We start from the raw sequence: 10,467 nt of genomic DNA, 5'->3' as shown, positions 1-10,467 counted from the left end.
GCTAATTTTTTGTATTTTTAATAGTGACGGGGTTTCATCATGTTACCCAGGCTGGTCTTGAACTCCTGGCCTCAAGTGATCCACCAGCCTCAGCCTCCCAAAGTGCTAGGATTACAGGTGTGAACCACTGCACCCAGCCCCTCTGCCCTATTTTTTTAATGTAAAAATGTATATTCACTGAGCCAAACTAAAACACAGGTGACTATTTCTCTACTCTCCTGTCACATGTAAATTGTGTATTCAGTGAAAGGCTAATCAAAGACTCAAAAGAATGCAACTGTTTTTGTCTCTTATCTACCTATCACCTGGAACCTCCTCTTGTACCCTGCTTTGAGTTGTCCCGCCTCTCCAGACCGAACCAATGTGCATCTTACACATATTGATTGATGTCTCATGGCTCCCTAAAATGCATAAAAGCAAGCTGTACCCATGCCACCTCGGGCACATGTCATTAGGACCTCCTGAGGCTTTCATGGCCACATCCTTAACCTTGGCAAAATAAACTTTATAAATTGATTGAGACCTGTCTCAGATACTTCAGGTTCACAGTAGGATCTGAAGTGCAGGTTTTTCCAAAGCTCTTGGCAAAAACGTTTCACATTTGTCAATATGTAGCAGGTTGGCAGGTTTCCATAATTATAAGAATGTCAAGCTTGAATAACGAGATTCAAAAAATAGGATTATGTACAGAGCCCAGAGCTTGAGGTTGGCTACCCAAGAGGATAGATTCAGGTTGTCCTAAATATACACTCCAATTAGCAGCAGTTACAAATGGGTCTTTTTAAGGAAGAAAGAAGAAGCAGTTCTGAAATTGTTTACCAAGAATTTATTACATTTATCACATAAGCTCGGTCGGGCACAGTGGTTCATGCCTGTAATCCCAGCACTTTGGGAGGCCGAGGCAGGCAGATCGTCTGAGATCAGGAGTTTGAGGCCAGACTGACCAACATGGCAAAACCCCATAACTACTAAAAATACGAAAATTAGCCGGTTGCGGTGGCACGCGCCTGTAATTCCAGCTACTCAGGAGGCTGAGGCAGGAGAATTGCTTGAACCTGGGAGGCTCATAGTGCGCCAAGATCACGCCACTGCACTCCAGCCTGGGCGACAGAGCAACACTGTCTCAAAAAAACATAATAAAAATAGGGGCCGGGCGCGGTGGCTCATGGCTGCAATCCCAGCACTTTGGGAGGCCGAAGTGGGTGGATCACGAGGTCAGGAGTTCAAGACCAGCCTGCTCAACATGGTGAAACTCCATCTCTACTAAAAAATACAAAATATAGTTGAGCGCAGTGGTGCACTCCTGTAGTCCCAGCTACTCGGGAGGCTGAGGCAAGGGAATCGCTTGAATTACAGTGAGCCGAGATCACACCACTGCACTCCAGCCTGGGCGACAGAGCGAGACTCTGTCTCAAAAAAAAAAAAAGGGAAAGTGATTGTAGGCAAAGGATGTATAATGTTGTGTCATCATTTATTCACTACAGTGAATGAATATTTCATTTATTCAATGAAAATATACTCATTACTTGGCTTCACTCTGGACATTAGAATAAAATATAAACCTGGTAAGGAATCAAAATGTCCCTTCTACCAGAAAGAAGCCAATGTACTGGACTGCTCATTGGACAGTGTCAGAACAAAGCCAGACCAAAAGGATTAGCCTAAGGGGTTCAAAAAGGAAAACACCAGATTCAAACCATGATGCCTGTCATTTCTTCAATGAAATATTGTCCTCCTTAAGACTCCCCTTCCCCCAGCAGAAATGCTCTGCATGATCCTGATTCAGGAAGGCAAGGCTTCCAGGATTCTAAGCATTACCAAACACACATTCATCTTGGGCACAGACACACAATGGGTGCTACATTTCGGGAAGTGAATGTTTTTACTAAACACATTAAAATGCTCCAAGGGGAAAAAGAACTCAGTCTTAAAAGAAAAGGAATATTAAGTAGGATTTATTCTGGCTAATATTTCAGGTCAACAAAAGCTTGTTGAGTATTCACCATGTGTAAGGTTCTCTGCTGGAAGACACAATGATGTCTGAAGGAGCCTAAAGTCTAGGAGAAAGACGTATGTCAATGAGTAAATTTAAATCAAGACAATTTTTTTGTTTTTAAAAAATAAAGCATACCTTTGGTTCAAAGGAAGGCAAGATCACACACATCCCAGATAAACTAGAGAGTGACATAATTCTTGTTTGATGATAAAAAGAATCATCCATGTATTTAGCATGTACCATGTGCTGGGACCTGTACACTCATTGTCTGTAATCCTCACAATAACTTTGCAAGCCAGGCATCATTGTCCCCATTTTACAGATGAAGAAACTGAGGCTCACACAGGCAGTAAGTGGAATATCTGGCCTCTTCTTCTCATTACTTTATGCTGCCTCTTACATGCTCTTAGATGTTGTGCTTTTTACTATCTTGTAAAGACCAAAAAAATTGACTTAAATTATTAAACAGGGAAGATTTCGATGAGAAAACTAGAACTTCTAAAGCAGAGTTTCATAACCTCGGCATCACTGACATTTTGGGTCAGATAATTCTTTGTTGTGGAGGCTGTCTTGTGCTTTGTGGCATGTTCAGCAGCAGTCCCAACCTCTACCCACTAGATGCCAGCCCTTCTCCCCAGGTGAGATAATAAAACATGTCTCCAGACATTGCCAAATATCCCCTGGAGAAGACAATTGCTCCTGGCTAAGAACCACTGATCTAAAAACTTGCTGGGGCCAGGTGCAGTGGCTCATGCCTGTAATCCGAACACTTAGAAGGTCGAGGGAGGAGGACTGCTGGAAGCCACAAGTTCAAGACCAGCCTGGGCAACACATCAAGACTCCATCCCTATGGAAAAAAAAAAATTAACTAGCTGGTGTGGTGGGACATGCCTGTAGTCCCAGTTAGTTGGAAGGATGAGTTGGGAGAATCACTTGAGCCCAGGAGGTGGAGTTGCAGTGAGTTACGATCATGCCACTGCACTCCAGCCTAGGCAACAGAGTAAGACCCTGTTTACAAATAAATAAATAAAACTAAAAAGAAAAGAAAGCACTGGAATGAGCCCATCTTGTACTGAAAATCATTAAATAGAAGAACGATGAAAGACAGCTATCCCGTCACCTCTACTTGAGAGCAGAAAATGGGACCAGCCTCTGTGCAGCTCCTTCTGGCCCTACTCACCTCTAATTTGAGTCCCATACAGAGAAGGCAATGGGCCTGACTACCAGTAGCTGTGCCACACTGACCCATAACACACAGCACCTGTGCTAGATAAATGTGCAATCTTCAAACTGGCATCTGAATGCCCCTGGCCTCCACAGAGGCTTTCTAAAGAGCCTGCAGGCAAGGGAAAAGTTAATGACATTAATTTCCAGATCCGCAGCTTCTGCCTGTATGCTTTCCTAAAACTGTCTACCAGAGAATGTGCCCATGGTTGTAGAATTATTCGGGGCCCCTTTTCCCCTCTCCATTTTCACAAAATGCCTTCTGCCATATTAACGTTAAAGACAAATATAAACTAAACAAACAAAACTCCAGGAAATCCCAAATCTTACTGTGGTGCTTAACTGCAAGATATAAAAACATCCCTTTGTGAAAAGAGCTTCTTCCCATACATTTTAAATTGAAGTTGGTATTTAGATTTTAATTGGATTCAAAGAACAATGTCACGGTTTTATTTTTAACTGTCAAAGTTTACAACATTCTGAAAATCACATTAATTGTGATTCTATAAATTTATGATGAAAAGCATTAGATGTAACCTAAAATGTGTGGAGATGATGGAGCTGCAGAATTTTTTTAAATTCTTGAGGCATTATAAAAGAGAGAAAAAAATGTTGGAAGAGCACTGAGTTAAAGCCTAATGAAGCACACTGGAACTGTTAGCAGGCAGGTCTGTTGATCAAGTACAATCATCCTCTATAGTGCTTGAGATTCATTATTTATTTATTTATTTATTTATTTATTTTGAGATGGAGTCTCGCTCTGCCGCCCAGGCTGGAGTGCAGTGGCCGGATCTCAGCTCACTGCAAGCTCCCCCTCCTGGGTTCACGCCATTCTCCTGCCTCAGCCTCCCAAGTAGCTGGGACTACAGGCGCTCACCACCTCGCCCGGCTAGTTTTTTGTATTTTTAACAGAAACGGGGTTTCACCGTGTTAGCCAGGATGGTCTGGATCTCCTGACCTCGTGATCCGCTCACCTCGGCCTCCCAAAGTGCTGGGATTACAGGCGTGGGCCAGAGATTCATTATTTTTATTATGAATGCCCTCAACTCTGACTGAAATTTCTGCTATGTGTGTTTGCCACATTGATGGCATCAGCTGTTCTGTACCCCCAAAATGAAACAGTGGGTTGTTCTATGCGATCATAGCAAGAATATAGGTAAGTGGAAAACTGTTAGGGCATAAGTAATAATTTGGAAGCACGAACAGCTGCTTAAGAGGATTTCAAGACTGATATGAATTGAAAACTAAAGAGCACATAAGTCAACTGGTAAGCAGTGGCCCTCCCAGGATTTAGGGGCGAGTCAGTGTTCCGGATCATGACACAGCTGCTATATCAGGGAAGCCCGAGAGGACAGAACAGCCTTAAAGAAAATTCATCTTTGCAATGATTAAAGTTTTGATTTGCAGTTACCCCTGCAAGATAGTTTTCAGGTGGGGGCTGCTGTGCATTTGGCACTCGGCAAGACACCTGGCGACAGGGGACGCAAACGTGGAGCTTCAACTCACCTTAAGTAAAGCAGGGCTTGCTTTTCTTCTGCCACATTGGGAGACATATTACTTGTTGTTCCTTTGATAACACTTTTAAGCTTTTCCTATCAGCGTGTGAACATATTTCTTGAGGGACTCTTAGTCCTGCGACAATAAAAAGCTACACTAAACAATACTTTTTTTGGTATCCCACACAGGCAGACAAACAATGAGCTATGGTAGGAAGAGAAGAAGCAGACTTTGGAATCAGGCCGACCTGCATTTCAAATCTAGCCCCTCCACTATCTGGCTCCATGTGGCTTTGACCAAGTGACTTAATCCCTCCAAGCATCTTCTTGTTTGTCAAAGAAAGAGAAAAATGTCCACCCTAGAGGGATGCTGGGATGATTCAATGAACTAACACATCTGTAAAGCACTGACTGTGCACAGGGGAGGTGCTCAGTGAATGACAAGCTGAGCTAGGACTGCCTGCCACACCTGGAGGCCTGACTCAGTTGCAGGCCTGACTCACTGTCAGTTGATGTTTGCTGTACCTGCCACCTGGACTCCTGGTGAAATGCCAAAAAATGTCCTGATAGCCAAGAACATTTTATTTTTTGGCTGCCACTGGTAGGATAGTTTGGCTTTGTCTTCGATACATTTCAGCAGAGTGACCTCTGCTCCTCTCCCCTTTTTTAAACAGCATATGTAAACCAGTGATTCTTCATGTATTTTTAGTTAGCAATATCCCCATTTTTTTCCCTAGAAAACTGCATTTATGCACAAATGCATGAAAATTTGCATCAATTTTAGTGGGTTCAACGGCCATCTGAAAACCATTCATATGCCTCCCTTTTACAGTATCTATGGGTTGTTGTTTAAGAAGGTTCCTCCAACAAAGAATCAAGGATGTTTTAAGAATATGTGAGCTCATGAGGATTAGCACCTAGGCAGTGGTATCTACGTTACAATGGAAACTTCACTCTGAGATTCTGGGGCCAGGCCTCACACAGAGAGGAATCAAGGAACACAAGTCCAGGATATTGATGAAAAGTATCTGTCAACAGGAATAATTTAAAAAAAAAAAAAAGACAGGGTCTTGCTCTGTCACCCAGGCTGGAGTGCAGTGGTGCAATCTTGTCTCACTGCAACCTCCACCTCGTGGGTTCAAGTGATTGTCCTGCCTCAGCCTCCCGAGTAGCTGGGATTGCAGGCACCAGCCTCCAGCCTGGTCTCTAACTCCTGACCTCAAGTGATTGGCCTGCCTTGGCTTCCCACAGTGCTGAGATTACAGGTGTGAGCCACTGTGCCCAGCCAAGAGGAATAACTTTTACATGGACCTGGTCAAGGATTTATACATTGCAAAGAAGAAAAATGAGAGTTGAATTAACTTGAGTGAATTCTCAAAAAAAGTCAACTCTAGAAGCTCCTAGTCCCAGCAAAGTTCCCAAGAGAATATATGTTCTCACATGCTCTAGGGAATATAGAAGCCACAAAGGTTTCTAATAAAAGAGATCCCTGATTAAGGTAGCAACTATTTACACAGCATTTGAGATCCACAAAGTTTAATAGCTACTTTCATTAAGGAGACAAAGCAATGCCATATATTATTTTAAGGGGCCATGGGTCTACTTTGAGTGTGCATATATTATTCACAGTTACCAATCAACTGGCAAAAAGTGTGGCTATACTTGTGGCTTTAAGAAAATAACAATGGATCACCCTGAAATTGGACAGCAAACCTGAAAGAAACAGACATACACTGTCTTTTTTGCCTCTCACACAGCATAATAGCCAAAATGGATGGGTCCTATTTTTAGAGTCTTTGGAGAGACCTTATTTGAATCCTACCTCTGCCATTTATTAAATGACATTGAGTATGCCATTTAATTCATTTAATTATTTGTAAAATATACATAATAATGTCTACTTCATAGGATTAATATAAGAATTAAAATGAGATAACATAAGAGAAGAGCTCGGTATTCAATATATGAAAATTAACCACTGTAATTGTTTTATAGTACGGAAGAGAGAGGTTAAAACTCCTGGCCTGGAGTCAGGCCTTGATTCAAATGCTGCCTTGCTCAACTTAGTAGTCGAGCATAAGTTAATTGACAGCTTACAGCTATGTGTCTTAGTTTCCTCATCTGTAAAACAGGATTACAAACAATATGTGCCTCATAAGATTTTTGCGATGTTTAAATAAGTTAACACCTGTGAAAGTATTTTAAAATGCAATGCCTGGTAAAATGCTCAATATATTTTAGCTATTGTTATCAATCTTTGTTTCATTTGGTGGAACAAAGTGCAGGGAGAATAAAGTAATGAAGGAATATATTTGTTTGAAACAGATTTTGAAACAGATGCATGTGACCTTTTCATTTGATGCCACATTAAACAACAAAGAAACTGGAGAAAATGGTAATAGGGTGAAGCCTGTGCACACTGTCTGTACTAAGAGGGGTACCTAGATTTCAGATTTGGCATGCATTTTACAAGACTGGTCTACATCGCTGTTTTGAGTATGGACAGAGCAGCACCCAGGCTGGATCCTTGACTCAGCACTGTCATCAAAGGCAAGGCTCATTTATTAAATGTAGACTCGGGAAGGAGTGTTTTTGGAAGCAGAGGGATTGGGAAGAAAGATCCTAGAGCCTTCTCTAAGATATAAAACATGGTGACTGAAATGCCAAGTGACTTCCTCTTACTCTCTTTGAAGTTAGTCAGAAACTGAAGACCATGGACCACTATTCTAAGAACTCTGCCCCTTCTCCTGCGGGTAGAGTTTATTTTCTCTGCCCATATCCCTACTGGTGATTTTATCTAAAACTTTAACAGTAAAACAACCATGCATGTTTTCAGTAGCAAAGAGGGAGGAAAGGCTGGGGGGTGGGGAATGGCTGCAAGCCACTCCCTCCTCCTCCAGGGGACTGTGCACCAGAGGCTGCAGCATCTCAGAGGTCCAAAGAGGGAGGAAGCAAGTGCATTTGTATCTGAGGCCTGAGACAAGGAAGAAAAAGTAAAATGCTGAGATGCTGTGGGCCAGAAACAGGGCTAAGAGCTTGACAGGCTGGAAAATCCTGCATTCGACCCCCAACTGTATTCTAAAAACTTCCCAAGTATGGTGCTAGAAGTTTTAAGAGGAATGGGTCTTGGAGCACTGGATCCTCAGACCTAAACAAATACTCAAGAGTTGGTTCCTATGAAGAGAACATCTGGTGACTCAGTGGCAGGTGTTTCAGATTTTATTTTATTGAGAAATATGATCAAAAGAGCTGAGTTTGGACCCCTTTTCCCACACCAAACCTTTTTGAACAAACTTGGCATTGTAAATAATAGAGGTAGTATTACATTCTCACCAGTACCCTCAGCTTGCAAATTGCACTGAATATTCCCTTTTCAAATTTACTAACACTGATCAACATATATCTCTCTAATTAAAGTATGTACACACACTGTTACTTGTATCTGTGTTAACATCAGGCATTGGGTTGTCACCTGCAGTTGCCTATGCCTTACTGTTAGCTGTTCTTTTTGCTAATCTGGAATGTTTGGAAGCAATTTTTCACGACTCTGAACTACAGTAAGTCTACAATGCCCACTTGAAAGGCATTCCAAGCAAGAAAATGGCTGGCTACTTGTTCCTGCCCCTTACCTAGGATTAGTAGAGGCCAGAATAGCGAATGTATTCCGTCTTCTGCATGTTGTTGAGTCTCTGATCTCCTATGTAATTTCCTGTCCTGATCCTTGGCTTCTGTTTAATCTTATTAGCCAAGGTACAAGTCATGAGACTCCCGCACACTCAGTTCCCATCAGCGCTGCCAGGAGCCCTTATGATGACGACGCACGGATTTATAAGGCCAGAGAGATTCCGAGTGGGAGCGGGGGAAGGAGAGCTAGGCGGCCGGGAAGGTGTTTACCAAAACAACATCCCTCCCCACACTTTTTCCGCAGCAGAGAAAAACTAGCATCTTCTCGCTTTGAAGTGTTTAATCAATGCCCTGCTGGAAGTGAATTCGGTCCCTCCGACTTGGAGGGTAGTGACAGCATCTAAGAGCTTTGCAGACAGCTCCAAATGTAATCAAACAGCATCCTTTCCCCTCCCTCTGCAGCTTCCCCCCTCCTCCAGGGGCAGCCAGCCGGTGGCCCAGAGGGATGCAGATTTCAACGCAGCTCGCCCTCTGCTCCCCCGGGAAGACTGAGGCGGGGCGCACTGGGACGCCCCTCCCAGCCCACAAGGTGGGCGACCAGGTGGTGACACCACGACCCTTCCTTCTCTGCTCTAGTCTCTCGGCTCTGCCGAGAGCGGGGTGCCACTGGGGGGCTTTGGCCGCCTTCGGGCTCAGCGGAGCACGCAGGAGCCTGGGCAGGGAGCAGGAGCAAGGGTCCGGCTGCGGCTGCAGGGGCCTCGGCTCCAGCCTGGTTCCCAGCGCAGACGACACCGGCGTGGGGAGGGTTGGGGAGGGCTGGGGAGAGGTACGGAGGCGGCGGTCCGGGGAACGGCGACATCCCGCTCCAGTTTACCTGGACGCGCTCGGCAGCGGCGGAACTGGGCTCCCCGAGCCGGCGGCGGCTCCTGGGCGGCGGCAGCGTTGGCGCAGGCGACTCCCGAAGGTGGCGGGGCCGGCGCGGGCAGGATGTGCTGTCTCACGCTGCGCCGGCCGCTCCGCTCGCGCTCCTCCGGGAGCTATCACTTCCTCTCTCCCAGAGCCTGACACTGACAGCTCCCCGGAGCACCCAGTCTGCGGGGCTCGCCCCGCCCCCTGCCCACGCCCTCCACGCCCGCGCCCCTCCTGCGGGAGGGCCTCCGCTCCGCGTCTACCGCGCCCGGTCTAGCCAGGAGGGGGTGGCGCCGGTCCGGAGGCTGGTGGCGAGCAGAGAACCTGGAAAGGTCAATGCGTCTATCCCTCTGCCGTCGGCAGGACTTAGACCTAAGTTGCTGCAAAGAGAAGAGCTTCAATAATCTGGGAGCTCCTGCTGAAATGCCACCATTGAACAACTTTCACTCCCAGGCAACAACACTTCTAAAGGTCATTTAAATAGAAATAAAGAAAGCTCAGATCTACCTGTTGTACACAATGACTTGTAGGTCTGATTGATCCCAATTTTCCTAGAAGAAAAAAGAATTAAGTGTGTGTGTGTGTGTGTGTGTGTGTGTGTGTGTGTGTGTGTGTGTGTAGGTTGCCTTCACATTGCTTCTTAAAGTCCCAGTTTTTAAAAATCTCGGTAACTAACCAGACGCGGTGGCTCACACTTGTAATCCAAGCACTTTGGGAGGCCTAGGCGGGCGAATCACCTGAGGTCGGGAGTTGGAGACCAGCCTGACAAACATGAAAAAACCCTCTCTATTAAAAATACAAAATTAGCCGGGCGTGGTGGCATATGCCTTTAATCCTAGCTACTCGGGAGCCTGAGACGGGAGAATGGTTTGAACCCGGGAGTCGGAGGTTGCGGTGAGCCGAGATCCCACCACTGCACTCAAGCCTGGGCAACAAGAGCAAAACTCCCTCTCAGAAAAAAAAAAAAAAAAAATATGGGTAACTATTATTGAACTCTGCAAAAAACAAGCTTGCCACAATAGCTAAGTCATAAGGCCAAAAAATTGAGTTTGGGATGTTAGGGGGTTTGGCACCATTTTATAGATAAGCTTTTCATCATATTTCTTGCACATCTGTGGAGTATTTGTACACGTTAGAATGTAAATTACTGGAGGGCAGGGACTTTATCTTGTTCACCGCTGTATTCTCAGTATCTAAAACAGCATTCACTATATAATG

The 10,467-nt window shown here is 44.8% G+C and overlaps 1 protein-coding gene across 5 annotated transcripts in view; it reads right to left on the bottom strand.

Moving 5' to 3' along the window:
- Nucleotides 1-9,538, bottom strand: part of DYNC1I1 (dynein, cytoplasmic 1, intermediate chain 1) — a 338,857-nt gene extending 329,319 nt beyond the window's left edge. For all 5 annotated transcript variants that reach the window (XM_011955110.1, XM_011955104.1, XM_011955108.1 and 2 more), the window contains exon 1: nt 9,215-9,538. The gene's annotated coding sequence lies outside the window, so the exon portion shown is untranslated. The remainder of the gene's footprint in view (nt 1-9,214) is intronic.
- Nucleotides 9,539-10,467: the final 929 nt, after the last annotated feature.

The sequence above is a fragment of the Colobus angolensis genome, unplaced genomic scaffold (assembly GCF_000951035.1).
Source record: "Colobus angolensis palliatus isolate OR3802 unplaced genomic scaffold, Cang.pa_1.0 Scaffold394, whole genome shotgun sequence".
In the NCBI taxonomy this organism is placed as follows: Eukaryota; Metazoa; Chordata; class Mammalia; order Primates; family Cercopithecidae; genus Colobus; species Colobus angolensis.
Note: the sequence above shows the minus strand (reverse complement) of the source record. Positions and strands in the feature narration are given on the sequence as shown.